The 22,814-nt window shown below is 41.5% G+C and overlaps 1 pseudogene; it reads left to right on the forward strand.

Annotated features, from left to right (window-relative positions):
* The first annotated feature begins 115 nt into the window (after positions 1-115).
* Positions 116-21,838, forward strand: LOC127447357 (cilia- and flagella-associated protein 65-like; annotated as a pseudogene).
* Positions 21,839-22,814: the final 976 nt, after the last annotated feature.

Here is a 22,814-nt window from a genome sequence, read left to right on the forward strand (position 1 = left end):
CCTCAGAGGAGAACCCAAAGCTGCTTCTTTGGGGTGGAGACCTGGGCTGAGCTGGTCTGGGAGGGCTGGGAGCCAGGGTTAGAGTACACCAAACCTCTGTTTCTTAAAAGTATACATGGAAAACTGCAGAAACTCAGCTTCAGGTCAGTCTTCAGAAATGGAAAACAATTATGTAAATGACTCGAAATGTCCAAAAGTTGTACACTGCCTGACCAAAAAAAAAAAAAAAAAAAAAAAGTAGCCATTTGGATTTAAATATGCAGATACTTAAGAGCCTATGACTGGACCATTATTGCAGTGATTAATATGTTTGGCAACAATTTTTTAACCCTAAATGACACAGTGTGTAGCTTCTCATTTCTTAAACAACCACGTCAGAAGAAGTATGCCGTGCTCATGGAAAAGATGTTACTGTGTTTCAGAAGGGGCAGCATGTGGACAATATAGAGTTTCAGAGTAAGGAAGGCACATTCCAGGTGTCTCTGCATAAGATAATTCCTCACCATGCCCTGGAGGTACCAGACACTGTGATGCTGCCACCCTGTGCGGCCCAGCACAGCTCACAAACCAGCTTCCTTTTTCGTAACTCCAGGTAAGAAACGAGGAAGACTGTGATAAAAAATACCACTTTCATCTAAGGAGTCTTGAGAGACTGCTTATTACTCTATATCTCTCAATACAGATAGTGTTTTTGTATTATTATTTATTTTTAAAATAATAGTTAGGAGAATCTAGGTGGTTGCTAAGGTATAGAGTATGCAGATGTAATTAAAAAAATAAAAATAAACAATGGTAAATTATTAATGATTGCTTTCATGCTGTAGCATTGGTGTACCAATACTGTTATATTTACTCTCTGAATGTAAATTTTTCCCCTAGTAAGCTCAGACAGTATTCAGATGGTCTGTGGATCCTCCGTTCCAACCATCCCCAGAGACTGGACAGTTAAAGTCAGAAGAAGAGTGCAAGGTTACAGTGGAGTTTAAACCCAAGGAGGCTATGGTGTACCAGGCTAAGGCCTGCTGTGCTTTCGGTGATGATGGCGAGAGCAGCTGTACTGTACTTCTGAGTGGACTGTGTGTGTAGACTAAGCCTATAAGGCTCCAAGGTCAAAGAAGTTAATTTTGCATACAATGTGGTTGTGACATTTTGAAAATTTTAAAAATCAGGTTAAAAAGCATAAGGGTATGTTCTGGTCTTTTTTCACACACCTCTTCAAGGGATAGTTCACCCAAAAATTAAAATTCTCTCATCATTTACTCACCGTCATGCCATGCCAGATGTGCATGACTTTCTTTCTTCTGCAGAACCCATACAAAGATTTTAGAAAAAAATCTCAGTTTCAGCTCTGTAGGTTCTCACAATGCAAGTTAATGGGTAACATTTTTAAGCTCCAAAAAGCACATAAAGGCAGCATAAAAGTAATCCATAAGACTTCATTGGTTAAATCTATATCTTCAGAAGCTATATGATAGGTGTGGATGAGAAAAATATCTATATTTAAGTCCTTTTTTACTATAAATTTACCTCCCTGCACAGTATGTGGCGATATGCACGAAGTATGCAAATCACCAAAAACAAAAGAAGAATATGAAAGTGGAGATTGAAGGGAAAAATCTTTGTTTGTGTTCTGCAGAGGAAAGACAGTCATAAACATCTGGGATGGTATGATCGTGAGTAAATGATAAGAGAATTTTCATTTTTGGGTCAAATGTCCCTTTAAAGGTGAAGTGGTTAATTTCGGAGCCACTAGTGTCACCAAACCGAATTGCAAAAATAATGACAAGTTTCAAACAAGTTTAACGAATTCTTATCCATCTGCCTTGGTCTTAGAAACAGATTGTTCCACCCCAAACTCATGCCATTGGTTGAGCCCATGTTGTTATGTAGGGCTTGTAAGGAACAAACAGAGCAGAGCAGTTTTGATAGCACCACAGAGCCGTAGTGTTTACACTTTTCAGGGGAATCAACCTTCGAATTATGTATTTAAAATTGTCTTTGCATATTTAGATGGGATAGGAGAAGTATTTTAAAATTGAGAAAAAAATACACTCATCACCTTTTCACAGCCAAGTACCCCCACCTTCAGATCAGCTGCACTGAGAAGGAGGAAGGCTGTAAACTGCTTGATTTTGGCTGTGTAACTGTAGGAGAATCTCTTGAAAAGCACTTTGACATCTACAACCCCTCCACTTCCTTCACACTGATTGCATTTCCAAACTGGGGTACGTGAGGTGACAATGGGGGTACGCAAATAAAATTCTGAGATTTTGTGTCATAAAGGTCAGATAAATATGCAATGAAATAACCCTATCTTTTGCGGTTAAAAAAAAATGCATCTACTCATGCATCATGCATCACACAAGTATCTTTTTTCGCTAGCCAAGAATACTTATAGGTGACATAGCTTTGTGATAGCAAGTAAAATTGATACTTCACTGTTTTGCCAGACTTGCACATGTGAGTCATCCATGATTTTAGTTTGTCTGTTTGTTTGTTTTTTCGCAGTTTAAAATGTAATTTGTTTTTAAGGTTAGATGCATAGGGAGTTTTGATTCTGATGGTATAAGTTCATAAGGTTTGATGACAGGTGTCAGACATCCGGTGTGGCCAAATAATTTTCCACATTCACACGCAGTAATTTTTACTCACATTTGCTTGCATGCTAGAGACCTGTTTTTCCATTGTTGCATGATGTCTTTTCAGCAAATGAGCTCAACCTTGCTAACAATGTCAAATGTGACATAAAAAGCACCTTGAGCTGACCGCGCAATTGCACAGATACCCGCAATGCTCGAAGTCAGCCGGCAATGCCGTACCTGAAATGATGCACAATTCCAGGCACAGAACCAAAGGCTATTCTTGCATACCGTGACGCAATGTGGGGGAAGTTTTCAAGTTATGCAGTTATATCATATCTAGAATACCTATCTCAATCGGTAAGCCATTTAATCAATACACTATGTAACACATTTTTTGTTCCTGGGTAGTAAGTGTTATTTCCTAATTGCTTATGCCTCAGAAGTATAGAAAATGGCTATTATTCCCCACAAACTTTGCTTTTGTGACCAGGACAGCGATATTTTGAAATTTACCTATTTCCAATGAGAAGACGGGCGAATTTGTGTCTTTTCATTCACATAAAGTCAGATAAAAACAACATATGTTCCCTATCTGTCACTCACTCGACGTTGGTGTCGATGTACTGACACTAGGGGTCACTCTTGGGAGCCCGAGACACCTCTGGTCTTTGATAAAAGGCCAATGAAAATTGGCGAGTGGTATTTGCATGCCACTCCCCCGGACATACGGGTATAAAAGGAGCTGGTATTACTGTTCATTCACCTCTGCTGGATCTGACAGCGCATTTCAGCGGCTTCTCCCTCCTCTGCACTGGTGCACTGCAGAGAATGCCCCTAGGCGCTTCGGCAGAAACAAAAGAGTATGTTTCTCTAAAAGAGTATGTTTCTCTAAAAGAGCGGCACACACGGAACGTCTTTTTAAAGATGCGTCTTTTTAAAGATGCTTTTCCGATTGTGTGTTATTCCTGGTTGCGCTCGTTATCTCTCGCCTTCAGACGGTCACGATCGCTGTCTTTCGTGTCTGGGCACTGCTCACACGGAGACAGCGTTCGTGGATGGTCATGTTCTCATTGCGAGAATATGTCCATGGCAACGTTGCGGTCGCGGCTCGCCTTCGTAAGAAAGCGAGCCACCCCAGAGGCTCCCGCCTCGGTCCTTTTACCCACGAGTATGAGGCCATCGCGGCTAGCACTGGGGGCGATTTGGGGACCCCAATGGGACCGCCTCCTCCGGGTATCCCCCTGTGGACCTCCCATTCCACAGCACGCTCGTCTGCCCCGATCGGGCTTCCGGATGAGTCCGCCAGCTCGTCTCACAGCGATTTCGACCTCTTATTCGGAGCCCGCGAAAGTGATGAGCTCTCAAGCGCAACATCAGAGAGTGGGCTCCTCCAGTTGGAAGCCTCAGCTGGGCTCCTCCCTTCGGGGTCGATTGCCCAGTCACAGGCTGACGCGGAGATGACGACATGCTTTCCCAGGCAGCCTCGAGCGTCGGCTAGAGTGGAACTCACTGCTCTTCCCTGAACCCTCGCGGCTCGGTGATTGGTTCCTGGGCTCGCGGCGCCGCTCAAAGCCACGCCCCGCCCCCGTTCCTTTCTTCCCGGAAGTGCATCAAGAGCTGACAAGGTCGCGGGAGGCACTTTTTACTGACCGGTCCTGATCTTTTCAACTTCCCCGCCCTCACTACCCTCGATGGTGGGGCGGCCAAGGGCTATTCGGCAATCCCTCGGTGGATAAAGGCGCTCGTGGTGCACCTATGCCCGCAGAGCGCCGCCACTTGGCGCGGGTGCCCAAAGCCCCCATCCAAGGCCTGTAGGTTTATGTCGTCTCTGACGGCCAAGGCCTACGGTGCTGTGCTGAGTCTAAGGACTCAGAAGCACTTACCTGGCTCTCCGAGCGATGGAGGTCACAGCGCGGTCTCTCGGGCGGACGATGGCCACACTAGTGGTCCAGGAGCGCCACCTTTGGCTCAACCTGGTCGAGAGGGGGGAGGCCGACAAGACATGATTCCTTGCTGCTCCCATTTCCCAGGAGGGCCTATTCGGCAACACTGTCGAGGACTTTGCCCAGCAGTTTCCGATGGTAGAGCAGTAAATGGATGCTATCCAGCATATCCTTCCCCGGTGTGGCTCAAGATCCCGCACCCCGTCTACTCATCGCCAAGGGCGTCCCCCTGTGGTGACTGCAACGGCTCCGCCGCAGCCTGCCCCTTCGGCCCGGCCCCGGCATGGAGCCCACCGCAGGAAGCAGATGCCACCCATCTCGCGGCCGCCCAGAACCCATGAAAGGCTTCAAAGCGCCCTTGAGACGGGCAACCCAGGGACAACGAAACCCGCTGCTCTGGAGCTGGTAAGCAGATCTCCATCTTTTTGTTACCGTTTGCATTTAATTGTGCTGCATGCCCAAGTGGCTGCAGTACTCAAGAGCTCAGCAAGAGCGGTTTCCTTGTTCCCTGGGTCACGTATCTGGTGTGCACGGCCGTCATCACGACCACCGTCCACCACTCTATTTGGCAGGTTTGGTGCTGAGGTGGTAGACACAATCACTCAGGCTAGGGCCCCCTCTACGAGGTGCCTGTATGCCTTTTAAGTGGCGTCTGTTCGCTAAGTGGTGTTCTTCCCATCGGGAAGACCCCCAGAGATGCGCAGTCAGATCAGTGCTTTCCTTCCTGCAGGAGAGGTTGGAAGGGAGGCTGTCCCCTTCCACCTTTAAGGTGTACATTGCCGCCACAGCAGCACACCATGACGCAGTCGACGGTAAGTCCTTAGGGAAGCACGACCTGATCATCAGGTTCCTAAGAGGTGCCAGGAGGCTGAATCCCTCCAGACCACGCCTCGTTCCCTCATCAGAAATCTGTAGTTCTTCAGGGTCTACAGAGAGCCCCCTTTGAGCCTTTGCAGTCAGCCGAGCTTAAGGCACTCTCCTTGAAGACTGCCCTCCTGACTGCGCTCACTTCCATCAAGAGGGTAGGTGACTTGCAAGCGCTCTGTCAGCAAAATTCTCACATGATCCTGAGACCCTGACCGGGCTATGTGCCCAAGGTTCCCACCACCCCTTTAGGGACCAGGTGGTGAACCTGCAAGCGCTGCCCCAGGAGGAGACAGACCCAGCCCTGTCGTCGCTGTGTCCGGTGCGCACTTTTCGCATCTATTTGGATTGCACGCAGAGCTTTAGAATCTCTGAGCAGCTCTTTGTCTGCTTTGGTGCACAGCGGAAAGGAAGCGCTGTCTCCAAGCAGAGGATCGCCCACTGGCTCATTGATGCCATAACTATGGCATATGTTGCCCAGGACATGCCGCCCCTGGTAGGGCTACCAGCCCATTCTACCAGGGGTGTAGTGGCCAGGGGTGCCTCTCTAACAGACATTTGCAGAGCAGCAGGCTGGGCAACACCCAACACCTGTGCAAGGTTCTACAACCTCCGGGTGGAACCGGTTTCGTCCCAGGTAGTGGCATGCAAAACAAGCGAATAAGCCCGGGATAGCTGGCCGGGTGTATCGCTTGCATATAGCGCCTTCCAACTCCCTTGGAGCTGAAGATGTGCGCCATTAATTCCCAGTAGTGTTCACAAACTTTGTTCCCTGGTTGACTTCCCCCGAGCCCTGTGGCAGTTGAGTTTTCGGAGAGACTCGCTGCTGGCCCAGTACACGCACTAACTAAGAGCCCTGTTCTGGGGTAGGTGCTCCGCATGTGGCGGTTCCCTTTAAGGCTAACCTCATGCGATATATATCTTCCGCTAGTTCGTTTCCCTGCTGGCAAACTGCGTCTTCCTTGGGCAGAGTCCCTCTGCCCTGTCTCCATGTTTGTAGTAAATCCTCCCCCATTGGGCAGGATCTACCTTGAAGGCTCTCCACATGGTTGGAAAGATCATGTGACGTATTCTTCCACTTAAATATCCCCCCCTCTCTTTGGGAGAAGTGTGGTCTCCGCGGTGTCTTCCCCTTGGGAGGGACACCCCCCGACTAGACCTGGCGGCCCAGTCGGATAATCCCCCTTCTTTTTTAGGGAGTGGAAAAAGAGAAGGGGAAAAGAGGCCATGACTGGGTTAAGCCTGTCTGTATCTTTGGGTAGTCGACTTGTCCCCAAAAAGGGCCGTTTGACATTCATAACTATGTTGGGGGAGGTTATGTGTCAACCTGGTGTGCTGGCTATGAGACACACAGCAAGTCTGCCCGCCACACACCGCCAGTTCACATAACACAGTTCAGCCAGTTGTGGCGTTTCGTATAGGGACCCCTAGTGTCACTACATCAACACAACGTCGAGTGAGTGACAGATAGGGAACGTCATGGTTACTGGTGTAACCTCCGTTCCCTGATGGAGGGAACGAGACGTTGTGTCCCTCCTGCCACAATGCTGAACTACCCGCTGAAATGGCCGGACCTTATATCGGCTCCTCAGCATAAAACCTGAATGAGTGGTTGCATACCAGCTCCTTTTATACCCGTATGTCCGGGGGAGTGGCATGCAAATACCACTCGCCAATTTTCATTGGCCTTTTATCAAAGACCAGAGGTATCTCGGGCTCCCAAGAGTGACCCCTAGTGTCACTACATCGACACAACGTCTCGTTCCCTCCGTCAGGGAACGGAGGTTACACCAGTAACCATGACGAATCCAAATTAACATGTATTATACTAAAGTAATACAAAAATGACTACAAAAGATTTAGAAGTGAGTAGTTTTTCAAGATTTACGATTATACTATAAATCACTTTCACAAATCAGCCCCCAAATGTACTTATCATACTTCAAGGCGTCCAGCAAGGTCTTGATGCTGTTGTAATCCTCTTTGAGGTGTACCGAGTGAGCCAGGGGAAGAGACAGGTACTTGTTACCATTATGGAGCAGCACGGCTTTGAGGCTCCTGGATGAGCTGTCAGTGAAGAGGCACCACTCATTCTGGTTACAGGTGATTCTGATTGCCTTGAACAGACTGGTCACATTGTGGCAGAAGCAGAGCCCATCTTGATGGGTGAAGAAGCTGAAAAAAGGTTGGTGACACTTCCTCTGATCAGCAACTTGCACACTTTCATCCAACAAGTTCCACTGCTTGAGCCTAGACATCAAAAGCTCGGCACTGGACTTGGTGAGACCAAGATCTCTAATCAAGACGTTGAGGTCTTTTTGGTTTGGGTAGTATGGGTTTCTCTCCTCAGCTCCACCTCTGAAAGTGTCATCTGGATCTACAACATCTTCCTTGATCTCTGACTTGCTGCTCTCTTCTAAAGATGGCTGCTCTTTCTCTGGAGGAGTGGGTACGGGGAGCTCATGGCAGTGTGGCACCGGGGCGATGGATGAAGGAAGGTCAAGATACGTGATAGCAGGTGCATTCTTGCCAGTCCGACTTTTGGAAGGGTCCACAATGCAGAAGTAGCAGTTGCTTGAGTGGTCAGTGGGTTCCCGCCAAATTCTTGGGATAGCGACCTTCATGGCTCTCTTTTCCCCTCTGTACCATCCTACAAAAATACATTTATTTCACCCATGACTAATGTGTAAGAGATTCTTGCAACATTTTTCATATATGATATATTTTTTCAATAACATTGAAAATTGTAAAACATTTTAAAATTAAAAACTTTTACAATTTTAAAAATTAACAAATTTTATAACATAGTGCAGTGCTCGCAGGTGAATGAGGTGCCCAGGGTTTGTCTTGATCTCCGACAGGCATGCCGAAATATGCCTTGTAGGCCTCACACATCTGAGCAGATGCTTCCACGGAGTACTTTTTCGCTCTTGTCTTGATAAATTGGCCACAGACATAGCATCTGCTGGATGCTTGCAGCCTCTTGATGCCATCTTTGAAAAATGCAGATATGTATCCAATTAGGCAGCTGGAACTAAACTGAACTGGTGGGCTTAAGGCCCCTGTATTTATACTACTATTTATATTACTGGAAATTTCTAGAAAGTTCTAGAAGTTACTCCAAGTTTACTCAGCACTGAATCTATCTGGAATGTTCTGTAAAATAGGTAAATTTCAAAATATCACTGTCCTGGTCACAAAAGCAAAGTTTGTGGGGAATAATAGCCATTTTCTATACTTTTGAAGCATAAGCAATTAGGAAATAACACTTACTACCCAGGAACCAAAAAAAAAAAAAAACCATTTTTTTGTTACACAGTGATATTCATATGTTTAATATAATATGTACAAAACATGTACAAATATAACATGTTTAATGTAATGGAGTTGTTTTACAAAGATAATTGTGTTAAATTTACATATTTTCAAAATACATTGTGTGAATGTTATCTATGTGTTAGAAAGGGGGTACGCAAAAGGATGTTGAATGTTTGGAGGCGTGTGCCACTGTAAAAAGTTTGGGAACCACTGGTACATTGAATATACTGTATAGATATTACACATATATGGATTTTTCAGGTTTCCACTACATTCATTCTATCATGGTTGAGACAACCTGCTCTAATGGAGTCAGTGTTTCGCTGCGAGGTGCAAGGGCAGATCGCTCCACATTCAGTGTTAAAAGTCCCTTTCTGATTCTTCCCACTCACGGTGGATAGCACAAGTATGGACTACCTCTGTCTTTCCTATCCTGGTGCGGTAAGCAAAGACCTGCTCAAAGTGTCAGGTTCCTGCATAGGTACATTGCCCCACAGTAACACCTTTTTAAAAGCTGCAATTTATTAGACAGTATATTTTATGTACCATTATAAAGCTACTTGGACTGTAAATATTATATATGGGCACTGATAAAGATTGTTATGAATAATCAGATCAGGTTAACCCTTTAAGCTCTCGGGTGTTTTTAAAGATTTCCCGTTTCAGTGGCTTACCTAAAATTAAAGGCGTATAAAAAAAATAAATAAAAAAAATAAAATCAAGGAAGGTCAAGTGTTTGGTATCATTGTAAGGAAAACGTTTACATTTTTTGAATGATATAGATTTTGATAAATTCGAAAACTCTCAGCCTAAGTAATTGCTTAAAAAAAAAAAAAAAAACTTGAGCCAAAAATTATTTTGTACATGATACATCTCTTGGTGTAAATAAGGTGGCTCTGAAAAACTGCTTTTGTTTTGTTCCCAGTCATTGAGTAACATTTTGTGGTCATTCAACAAAGCAATCAAAAGTTATAGCATTGGAAAAATAATTTATCCTAGTGTACAAAAACGTCTCCAAGTGTCCAAATACCTCTCCAAACAAATAAAACATAATAATTGTTCATAAGAACTAATTACACATGCAAACACAACAATGACTAAAGGTTTGCATAGCATGCAGACATGATTTTAGTAATGAGATTTCACAGAATGAACGACCATTTGAGTCATCGATACATAATTTCCGATAACATCATCTGATCCAGGAAAGCTAACGTTTTTTCAGCCAGATTGCAAGATGCCAGGTAGCCAGATTCTGTGTGCACAGTGCACACAGAATTATCTAATGATCTATGCATCTATGCATCCATTTACCTTGTGTGTGGACTCGTTTGAAAGATAATCGCCTCCTCTACAAATACTGGTATGTGATATCTTATGTTCTGTTTATTTTTTGTGAAGTTATAAGTGAAAACCTGTTATATAATCAACACCTGTTTACATGAAACATATATGTCAAAGACATATACTTGGCTATTACTCGCTATATTTTTGTCTGTAAGTAAAACAAATAGGATGGTTGTATTCTACTCTTTGAAAGCACATGGCTATTTGATTTTTATTTGAAATGTGAAATTTTTCAGAAATGATCAAAACGGAACCTTTCTGATTTGTCTGCAAATTTTAAAGCACTTGTTCAGTTTTGGTCATAATGCCTACATGCACTGAAAAAGAAGAGCTTCTAAGCTTTTAAATGATACATATTTGTCTTGGTCAAGACTGTATTTATTAATATTTCCGAGCTTAAAGGGTTAAAATGTATTTAAATTTGTCTTAAATTGCAATACAAACTTCAGAACATTTACTCCTCAGTTTATTTTTTTACAGTTCTAATTCACAAAAAATGGAGGATGCACCACCAAACCGAAAAGTTACAATCTTTCAGGAAAATGCAGTGAGACATTACATGAAATTGCTTCTTCATTGGATCTCACCAGGACTCTACAAACATCTTCAGCCTACAGAGTCCTCTGGAGGAGTATTTCCACATTAATTCAGCACCTGAAGCAGAAACAGATCTTGACAACACCTCAAACCCCTTCAGCCTTCTGAGCTCCTTTTTTATGATGGCCCAGCATCTAAGTCAGTTTCCATCACCATCCACGTGAGGCTGCAGTGTGTGTGTGGTGTTTTGGGGCATAATAGGTACAGTCCTATTGATGAAAGGGTTTGTTTTGTTTTCAGGTACAGAAATGGTCCCAATCGAGGCGATGATGTACAACATGAAGCCCAGTCCCACTTTCTGGCCTGTCCAAACACCACAATGCAAGAAGTCTCGCCTTACCATTAAAGCTGTCAGACTGGCATCCAAAGGCCCTCTCCAGGTGTGTTATTTAAATCTAAGATTAGGAAAAAGCTGGCCACTAGGTTTGGAACCCAGCCAGATTATTGACTGTTAAAAGTTTGTGATATAGAACAGTGTTTCCCAACCTTTTTTCAGTCACGGCACCCTTTGAGAATTTACAAAATCTTGTGGCACCCCAATAATAATATTATTACTTGTTATTATTAAGATGTTTTTATAAAGTTTTGTAATGTTTGAAGGATTTTTTACATGGCACCACTGATCTCGCCAGACGGCACCCCGGTTGGGAAATGCTGATATAAAAAAGCAACAACTCTGACATTTCAACCTCTAAGGTCTTCATTTTAGGTCATAACCTTTCTTTGTTTTCAAATTTTCAAAATCCTAAAACTTTGTTAAAATCCAGATTTTCAATGTGGTCTCAGACAGGGTCATTTATGGGTATACCTAAGAGGTCAAAATGTTGAAGTTGTTGAATAGAACAGCAGCATTGTATTCTACACTTGGATGTGCACACACTTCTATAAATTCTCCAAAAGTTTGTAATATGTCTGTGTGTATCTTAATGTTCTAAAATAATTTATCCCAGGCAGAACGGTCTATTATAGATCTGGGTGAGGTACTCGTTGGAAGCTGTAAACCATTTGGTGTTTCTCTACTGAATGACAGCTCCTGTGCCGTTAGCTACTCTCTGACCACACAGCAGAGTGTCACTGTTACAGGCCTCTCTGTTGTCATGACGCAAGATCCTTTGGGTAGGACACACTTTTCATGCATTTTTAAATCTGTTTTCATATAAATCGTTTTTCTGCCACTGCCTGGTGACTTTTAACACTTCAGAGTTTATATTCAATTGAAAAGATTGTGTAGAAGGATGAATGAAATGGCATTCATCCTAGGCCCTGGTGAAAAACAATTGTATTTTTTCAGTTCTGGAGATGGAGAATTTAAAGGGAACTATACCTGCTCACTGCAGACTACTGATCCACTGCACAGTTAGACTGGCTCGCAGGGCCCATTACTGCTGGACAATGAGTTACCACATCCTCAGTGCCTCTGGTAGTGTACAAAAAAGAATGCTATTTATGGTTGAAAATGCAATTCTGATGTTTTCATTGTGTTTGATAATATTCTAATAACTTTCCTGCTAAAAAGTCCAGCATTCTTAGTCACAGCCATATGCTTTGTTTTGATGCCAGTCTCCAAACCAGCTGGATTGTTGGTATCCCAGTCAGCGTTTTTGTCTTGCTGAACCAGTAAGATTCACTGGTCGACCAGCTTAAAGGGATAGTTCTCCCAAAAATGAAAATTCTCTCAACATTTACTTACCCTCATGCCATCCCAGATGTGTGACTTTCTTTCTTCTGTTGAACACAAATGAAGATTTTTAGAAGAATATTTCAGCTCTGTAGGTCCATACAATGCAAGTCAACAGTCAACAGGGTCCAAAACTTTGAAGCTCAAAAAGCATATGAAAGCAGCATAAAAGCAATCTATAAAACTCCAGTGGTTAAATCCATGTCTTAAGAAGCGATATGATGATGAGAATCAGATCAATTTTAAGTTCTTTTTTACTATAAATCTCCACTTTCAAACAGCCCTCCTAAGCACATTTTGTTCTTTTCTTTTGTTTTCGATGATTCACACTCTTCATGCATATTGCCACCTACTGGGCAGGGAGAATTAATAGAAAAATTAACTTAAATATTTATCTATTACTTACCCACACCTATCACAGAGTTAACCACTGGAGTTGAATGAATTACTTATATAATACCTTTATATGCTTTTTGAGCTTCAAAGTTTTATACCCTGTTGACTTGCATTGTGAGGACTTTTGTTTGTGTTCGGCAGAAGAAAGAAATTCATACACATCTGGGATGACATGAGGGTGAGTAAATGATGAGAACATTTTAGTTTTGGGGCGAACTATCCCTTTAACCATCTCTAAGCAACGTGGCTATGCTTGTCCACCAGCTAAACCAGCACTAATCACCATAAACCAGCCTTGACCTGGTCTAAGCCGGTCTTATCGAAGGGTTATTAACACATTACTCACAAAGTTAGATTGTTCCAATATCTGCCATTATGCCCTTTTGAGAGTTTTACAGAGATTTTATATATTTCATGAAGATTTCATTTAAAATCCTCACTTTCTCTCTGTGAGTCACTGTAATATAGAATACTTTTTACTCCTCTTCTGTATTTTTCTGTTCTTCTTTCTCTATTGGTCACTCTGTGGGGTGGCCAGGCTCTGTGGGAGAAGAGCCCCAGTCGCTGTGCCAGTTGCAGGCAGAGGGAGTGCACCCCGCCCTGGAGGTGATGAATGTCCATAGCTGTGGCAGTGTGGCTGAGTAAACTGCAGCTCTGGCACCTCTTCAGTCTGGATGCACTCAGTGCTCACCTATGCAGGGACCCCAGCCCACCTGAACTCATCTTCAGTGTGCCCACTTAACACAGGTAATAAAGGCAATACTTAAAACAAACATGTTTTAAAATCAGAACACCGGTCACCCTCAATTCTGTGTGAATTTCCATGCTTGTCTAGGCTGGTCCGTCCAGCAAAACGTAGCTGGAGGAGCTGGTCAACCAGAATGACTTTTCTGATGAAAAGGTTGACCAAGGAAGTCTTGCTGGTTAACCCAGATTAAAACCTGGTGGGGAATCAAGCACCAGCACACAACATACTGTATGTTGGTCACCATCTATGCTGGTCTTTTTAGCAGGGAAACTGTTATGGCAATAATGCAGTTGTAGCTTTCTTGTTATGGTATCATTAAAACAGATATGAATTAATTTATCTCTTTCAATCTCTCTACCCCTCTGTCTTTTGATGTCTGTAAATAAAAACCTCCTTCAGTCTTCAATGTTGCCCTTCCATCTTCACCTCAGCCATGTTTTTTTTCAACTTCAGTGCTGCTCCTCTGGGCTCAAACCCCTCCAGTGTTCTGCTCATGTTTAAGAACACAGGAAGTATTCCTGTAGAGTGGTGAGTATCCATATTTCTGTCTAGGTTTAGTTTCCTGTGCAGCAAACAATGTCATAAATAATTATTCTACATGCAATATGCTAAAATGGTCAAAATGGTCTCCATCTGGCTCACAGGTCATTCTTGTTCCCAGAGGACCAGCAGACTGAGCTGGAGTACTGGGCTGAGAGTGGAGATTTCAGCCCCTCTGAACTCCTGCTGATGAAGATTCAAGACCACAGGCTCTTCTCTGTCTCCCCAAGTTCTGGAAAACTCCAGCCCAGTCAACAGAGGACAGTGCATTTCTCATACAGGTCAGGCCAAAAGCACAATACTGCTTTAACTCTGAAGGTTTGTTTTATAACACATAGAAATTCATAAGGAGTATGCTTCTCTCTCAGACATGACTTTGTAGCAACAGATTGTCTTCCTGTCCTGTTGAAACTTTCACACAGAAGAGAGATAATGGTGAGCCAAAGTATTTTTTTAGTTTTTATTGTGGCACATTCATCATATTTTAAACATAAAGTCAAGCTCAGTGGTGGAGCCATTTTCAGTGCTAATAAAAAAGCCTGGGTTAGTTGCAAGCTCCAGAAATTGGATAAAGTCCATTTGTTACATATTTATTTATTGAGTGAAGGCCATCATTGTTTAACAAATAATATATCACTGTTTATTTAAAAGTCTTCTTTGCTTAGTTTTAATATTTTCTCAACTCTGTTTATCTTTCCATATCAATTTTACAGGAGTAACTGTGGAAAGACATTGATGCTACATTCACCTTTCCTCCAACAGGCACATCTTTGCCCCTGTGCAAATTGGAGGGTGCAGTCCCCCGAAACATGTCAGTACAAATTCCCTGAATTGAGGTTTCGCTGAAAACTGTCTGTTAAGACTGATCTCACGAAAAATCGTTGACAGGAGGTTGAATGTTTTGTCTATTAAAATCATTGTATTCTTTCTGAATGTTCAAACTGCTCCTATCAGTGGCTTAATTTGTAACTACAGTTGTGATGCACTGCACAATCGCAAGTCCTTGCGTCTTTGAATGGATGTGACTTAAAAGCACTGCACGTCCAATTTTCGAAAACATTTGATTAGTAATTACATTAATATACTCCTAACCCAAACCATAAACCTAACTAAAATCTAAATATAACAGTACTAAGACCAAAACCTTCTTTCACTTACTTCTTTTCCAATGTAGTATCTGTAGCTCCTGTTCCATTTTTGACAGATTTTTACAGTCATCTGGATGAAGATATCTTTTTTTATTTTTTTTAAATGGTCACAGACATGCATGTTTAATATGTACAGGTCTATGAGCTGTATAATACAGGTTCTCTCCCACTGAGGTACCACTTCAAAACACTACTCCACTGCAGCAGCTGATGGAGGAGAATTTCAGTCACCCAGTCTTACAGTGTCTGAACCCTAATGGAGAGGTGGAGCCAGGCCAAACAGCCTTGACTGAATGGATCTTCTCCCCGCTGGAAGCTAAAACATGCAGTGTTGGTTACCCCTCATCAGCATCCTCTTAAGAGAAATCCAATATGCCAGTTCCTGCTATTATGTAGTTTTAACAGTTGATTTTTTATTTGAAAAGAGATGTAATCATGGCAACCTAGTCTCATAGAATGAACAAATATAATAAAACTAAATTTTTGCAAAATGAGCCTTACGTGCCACTTTCTACATTTTACTGCCGTCTCCTGGTGAAATTAATACTAGAGGCACTACAACAACTGTGCATTTTATTCACTTTCCCACAAATCACAGGTATTATGGTGGTTTATGGCTTTATAAACACTTATTTTTCACACTTTTACTCACACCCTGCTATGCTATTATATCAAGCACTTTTACTCTAACGCATCATTTGAAAAACAATACATTTTAACGCTTGTAATACGGACCCACCTACATTTACAGACATGTTCCAATGTGATTAGCTTTTGCAGTAGCTCACCTCATAAAGTGTTGGACTTTGGACTTGGAGACCCAGCCTCGAGCCCAGCCAAGGACGCTTGAAACAAAAGTGCCATAGAAGCGGCACAAAATGACATGGTTGCTTTAGTAACTGTGCTTTTCATGTCGAATTTGCTTTTAAAACACTATTGTTTAGGTTTAGGCATAGGTTAAGGGTAAGGATACCTGTTTTGTACACCTCTCATTTATCTTTTAAGACAATATTGGTTAGGTTTAGGTGTTGGTTTAGGGTAAGAAGGTATGTTTTACTTGTTAAAAAATCCATCTAAAATTCACCTTAACCTCGTCTGATTACAATATTTCACTCGCTTTTGGCGCCCCCTGCTGGATATTTCACCACAAAACTGCAGCCATACGTGTAATGAAGCACGTCATTTTGGTTTGCAAACATATTGCCATTGTCACATAAATTTCATGAGATCAGGCTGAATCTTATGCACAATGACGCAATTGGCCATAGCCACTGAGTTGTGTCTTTTAGGTGTCTTTGTTTTTAAGAGACAGCATAAGAAATGAAACAGACCACTCTAGAAATATGAGTGGGATAAATCACAATGCTTGATAAAGTGGCTTTAGGAATGGAAGTACAGCCTTTCAGTTAAAACAGCCAATCGCATTTTTGATAAAGGCTTCAACGTTTTTATTGTACTATAGATTGCGCATTTGCTGGACCTAAAAAGTGCAGTCTATTGCATGATTTGAGCTAAATAAACTAATTTTATGATACCACTGTTTTCAGATTTTATTGTGATGGCCACTGATTGGACTGATTTGCCTTAAAGGGACTTGTAAAGATCAAAGGGAATATGGATACTTGCACTTAGCTGCAAAGTCCAGTCAAGGCTAAGTCATGTGACACATATACTGTACTGTAAGGAACTCTTCATCTAAATGTCTGGTCCTCTCTTTAACAGATAACTGTTGAGAAAATGCTTGCACAGTATCGAAAAGACATTCAACAGTGGGAGGGTGAGACGGAGAGACAGAAACATGAATTTACTATCACTGAGAAAGACCTGATACAGACAAACCAAAAGGATAAATGATCTCAGGTCAGAAATCAAACATTTACGTTTTTCATACACTGGTAAGACACTGGAAAATACACTGTCATATCCCACTCACTGTATAAAAACATCATGTTAATTAATTAATTGACCCCTCTCGACTCGTGTCTAGGTGCGGTGTTTGAACAGATATCTGGCACAAGAAAATGCAAGGTAAACTATATACAGAGAAATTCTGAGAGAATTAAATGTGTCTTATTCAGTTTTTAAGCACATTAATATCTGGCACAAAGCACATCAGTTGTATATATACTAGGTAGCACTCAGCTGAAGCAATTTTTATTTATTTAATTTATCTATTAGCAAATGAGAACCAACATTTTCTAGTGTGGCAGACTCTTCCGCCCATCTGCAGCAGTGATCAAGCAGTTTATAGTCACTATGTGAGACTCAGTCAAGCAGAGAGGCGAGCCCAGCAGCAGACAGGCCAGAAAATGAGAAGACGTCCTGAGCCTCCACGTCCTGCATTGCTCCACTTGGGTGTCACTGCACGCTCTCACATCCTAATGGAGTACCAGACACATTTACCCTCTCAGTTCAATACCCATTATGTCTACAGGTATAATGGAGTCCAAAAGTCAGAGACCACTTTTGTAATCTGGGATTTTTTTTTTTTTTTTTTTTTTCATTTAAACCTGGAAAGCTTTAGCGTTCTGAAAAAAATTATACAATGAAAAATCTAAGCAACTTTGTTACATTGGTCAGATTTCCTTGTGTAGCATGTCAACATTTCATTGCTACACTTGCTTCCACTAAAGCACACAAGATGCTTTTTGGAACTTTCTCAAATCATGCTGGGATTCATGGATCATCAGGTTTTACACAAACATTTGGAGTCTATTCCAGCTTGAGTGCATGCTAAAAAAGAAAAAGAAATTCTGAAATATCATTATAATTTGTAATGAAAAAAAAATATTAAACTAAATAGGTAAAGTTTGAGATGGATGGATGGATGGATGGATGGATGGATGGATGGATAGATAGATAGTAATTTAAAGCCATGATATGGCAGGTGTGTTGGAATTCTTTGACAGTTGAAGTTTGAATAGTCTTGACCTGTTTGAACTTTCCGTCAATGTAAGTCTATGGAATTGTTCAAATTTTTGACCAATCATTGTGCGAATACTGCAGTTCGGATCAGTGTGGGAAAATATAACAACACAAGTCTGTATGTCTGTGCCAAGTTTGATGGGTGTAGTTTGAAGTCTGTACGAGTTACAATTGATCATTTTTGTCTTGGTTTAGGGATTTTGAAATACCATAAACTATGACTGTAGAATAAGGGTGCTTTAACACTAGCACTTTTGGTGTGCAACTAGGTTCGAATGACATCAAAGTTCGGTTTTATTTTGATGATGAGAACCGCACCTGAGTCCACTTGAAAAGGTGGTCTGGGGTGCGGTTCATGTGAACTCTGGTACGGTTCACTGCTGTTATGAACTCAATAGTACCAAATCACTTGGTCAAGCCAACATAATTAGAAAAGAATGCAAAGTAGAAGAATTTTCACTTGTTGTCTCTACTATTTGGCTAATCATTAGATAAGGCTCCTTTATTTTAGAGAAGCTTGACATTTATTCTATTTCTGAATATTTGTTTAGATCTAGGCAGCCCAAGCTTTCCCAGACTGTCACAGCTGAAATCTCTCATTGTCCTGCAGACCTGCCCCTATTTAAATTTGGTCCTGAGAGAGACATCATTGCACATGTTCTCACTGATATACAGGTATATCCACTGATCTCTCTCTCTCTCTCTCTCTCTCTCTCTCTCTCTCTCTCTCTCTCTCATATATATATATATATATATATATATATATATATATAGATCAGTGGGTATATCCCCTTATGTTGTCTTATGCATTCTGCAACTATTCTGTATGGAAAAATTGTCATAATACAACTCAAGTCTTGCTCAATGGGACGTCACTGATCATTCTGCCTTCTACAGGAGTCTTCTAGATGAGCCTCAGTTCCAGCAGTGCCTGATAGAGGGCGACACTGAGCACATGCCATACTTCACACAGCTGCACTCTGCCCCTGCTCCCCCCACACAAACACTTTGTGCGTAGAGCCAGGATCCTGGAGAAATGTCCAGTGCTGTTCGAGCTTTACACAGAAAGCACCAGCACTGTAGACACACAGAAGAAGAGTGAGTGTGAGCATGATTCTCAGCAGGAGCTTCCGCAGGAGCTCAAGATGAAGGTGCAGGAGTCCATTCGCAGGTGTGCTCAGTGGCGGATTTAGGCATGGGCGACATGGGCAGTTGCCCAGGGCGGCATCTTGCAGGGGGTGGGGGGGTCTGTGTGGGTGCCTCGCGCCGCCACCCCCCGGTCAACAACTTTGGGGGCTTGTTGAAGCAGGTTTCGCCCAAGGTGCCATACAATCACCCCTCCACCCCGGATCAACAATTTTGGGGGCGTGTTGAAGCGGGTTTCGCCCAGGGCGCCATACAAGCTAGAACTGCTACTGGGTGTGCTGAGTTATTTTTTTCAAACTGACAGAACTGTTCACTTTTTAATCTGATATGCAGCATAAGGTTTTTAATGTATTATAGAGTCAGGGCTGATGTGAAAGCAAGTAGGTCTATAATACCTGGAGACACAGGCGCCGATTTATGTTTCTGCCGGTGGGTGCCCTAACAACCAAAGCCTTAAATATGGGATGCTATCGTCCTGTATGAGATGAAATACAGGGAGTCTGGCAAAAATGGGACAGTTGTAAACCTTAGCAGCAATAAACATTTTATATGCCACCTCTCCCATTTTCTAAGCAGTTTTCTCTGAAGAATGTTAATATTTGGATGCCCTCATGAAAAACATCCATAAACTCTCACACATGGTGAACATATGCAAGTTTGCATAGTTTCTTATGTGAACGTGCTAGCAAAAGCAACTGCAGTCAGAACCAAAACAAATCTAATCTGTCCACATATAACCTGCAGTTTGAACAGTCAGTCTACAAAAATCATATTTGAAAAAAAACAAAAAAACATCAGATATTCCTGCAGTGTGTGCATGAACACACGCAACAAATGCCCATTAACTAATAGTATTTAATTACATTAAACTATTAATAGTAATAGTAAGGAATATAAGATTGTGCATGCTCAGCCTTCTCAATTACAAAGTTTTTTTCTCTGTTCCTTATTCAAGAGTTCAGTCTGCAGTTGTGTGTCGTAAAATCCAACGAATAATTCCTCTGGTTCCAGATCTCCTGCCGGAAGTGAGATCCAACAACCAGAGAAGTTCCCAATTACCAATCGCTTTTTTCGATTTTTGAAAATGATTTGCTTCAAATCAAATTTTTTAATGTTGTTAATTAATAATTGAGCTTTCTGGTATGGGTCAAGGCTGAGAAATATTTATTAAATATTTTTTTTGAAATGCCTATGGAGAAAATTTATGGAGAATATCTTGTGCTTTTCCGTGGCTGCTCGACCATGCACGTGGGTGCTTGAGCACCCAAGCACCCATGGGATCGGTGCCTGTGCCTGGAGAAAACTGTAAGCATTATGTTAAGATTCCCATTCATCTTAGTGGTACCTGCTCAGGTAGCGCATGCACCCCTGGAATTACAGTATCCAATGGTTGCAACCCTCAGGTTTTGACATTTTTGAGTCAATTACCTGAGCCGTAAATGCCATGTGATTAATTATTCTGGAAATGCAGGAAAATTATATCATGTCCATGCTGTTTTGGTGCTGCCAACACAAGAGCGCTCACTGAGCCCTTCACTGGCGATTATCATGAGCATTGTCAGAGGAAAAAATAGTAGTTCACTTTATGCTTTAAAGAGTCCCCTAAAAAATTAGGCACTGGTGAAACATCTTCTATGGTTTAATGAAATATTTGTGATTTAAATGTTAATTGCAAAACATTTTATTTTTACTGAATGCTAGTTTTGAATGGCCATCATTTGAGATAGATGTTCTTTGCCCCCAAAATGGTGTTGTAACCACAACTAACAGCAAGGGCTAACCTTGACCCCTGTTTAGGAGCATTTAAAATATTTACTCTTATCACAAATTTAGGTACAACTAGTCACCATTTCAACAACTTATCCTTGTTCTCTCTCTTTCTCACTCTCTCTTTTCTGCAAGGTTGCCTGAGTTTATTTTATTATTTCCTTGACCACTTGTTTAGAAGCATTTAAAATATTTACTCTTATAACACATTAAAGGTTCACTTAGTATTTTAGTACTAAGTTTTACTTCTAAAGAAATGAATAATAATTTTGAAACATATGTATAAAATTATGACCACTCACATGAGATGAAGAGTTCAGTCATATCAGTAACATAATAAAAGCTCTTTTGTTCTACATGGGGCAGGGGCAACTCATGGGGGCTGCCATGTTAGCATCACATGACCAGCTGAATACTACTTGCTTAATCTTAGTAACTGCCCTGTTATTGGACACTTTCTTAATTAATCCTTGTTTACAGGCTCTATATGGATTAAAGTGAATTTCTACAATGGAACTGATAACTGAAAACTACTGTGTTTGAATGATGCATCATCCAGGCCACTAGGTGTCAGTGTAAGCTAATGTAAGCCACTTTGACATACTTCAAAACAATTACTGAGTACACCTTTAAGGAACAGCTTGTCACCATTTCAACAACTTATCCTTGTTCTCTCTATTTCTCACTGCTTTTCTGCAATGTTGCCTGAGATTTGTGATCTGATTGAGGATATTTTGTCCAACACCTTGCAGAACCTAATGATGGAGGCTTTCTTGGGTGAGTTGGTGCTGATGTCACAACCACAGATCATCACTCTTCCACCTTCCTCTTCCAGGTAACATTTACATTTTACATTAATCCAACTTTACCTTACAGTTTTAAAAATTGAGTAGTGTTTTAAAGCTGAAGTATGTAACTTTATCAGTGTAGCAATACTTTATTTTATTCAAGCCTAATATGCAGAGACAACTATTAGTAAGCCATTCATGGGTTAATTTTCTTGAAAAATTATCGTAAACACTGTGTCTCTGTGGTGCTATAAAAATTCCTCTGTTTGTTTTGAGCGACCTACTTAGACCCCTCTCAACATCGTCACTCAACTAATGGCATGAGTTTGGGACGGGACTATCTGACTCTTTTAACAACAGCAGACGAGGGGTGTATTTGGAAAGCTGTTTTGAAAACATTGTTTATTTTTGTAATTCTGTTCGGTGGCGGTAGTGTCGCAGAAATTACATATTTCAGCTTTAACAAACAAATCCATACAAGTGGCAGTGCTCCTCAGGACTACACATTTTTACAGATTCTCTCTTGTTGTTTAATTAGCTGAAGAGGTATTAACCAAGACTTTACTTTCTAAATTTATGAATGTGTAGGAGAAAACGAATTAAGCTCCAGCAGACATTTCAATGCCGAATCTAAGAGAATCAGAAGCGCCCCCTATTGACCAGCCTAAGCCAATACATGCCTACCTCAGCTATACTGTCAAACCTGGAAACACAACAGCAATGAACTACTCTTTTAACTACAACTCAGTATCACTGTATGACATTCATGACAATGATTTGGATTAAACAGGATTCAAAGTGACAAACTTCAGTGTAATTTCATTGACTCCATCCACAACATCTGCATCTTCTACTAAAGCTGTCATAGCAAAACACATTCTCTTGGTGGGATGTTAAATGTACCAGTGTTGTTGCAAAACATCTGAGAGTGCCTTGAATTTTGTAAAAAAAAAAAAAAAAAAGAAACTCTACAAATGTGTGTCATGATGTTCAATGTTATACTAACTGTTCAAACCAGTAAGTAACT

The sequence above is a fragment of the Myxocyprinus asiaticus genome, chromosome 10 (assembly GCF_019703515.2).
Source record: "Myxocyprinus asiaticus isolate MX2 ecotype Aquarium Trade chromosome 10, UBuf_Myxa_2, whole genome shotgun sequence".
Classification (NCBI taxonomy): domain Eukaryota; kingdom Metazoa; phylum Chordata; class Actinopteri; order Cypriniformes; family Catostomidae; genus Myxocyprinus; species Myxocyprinus asiaticus.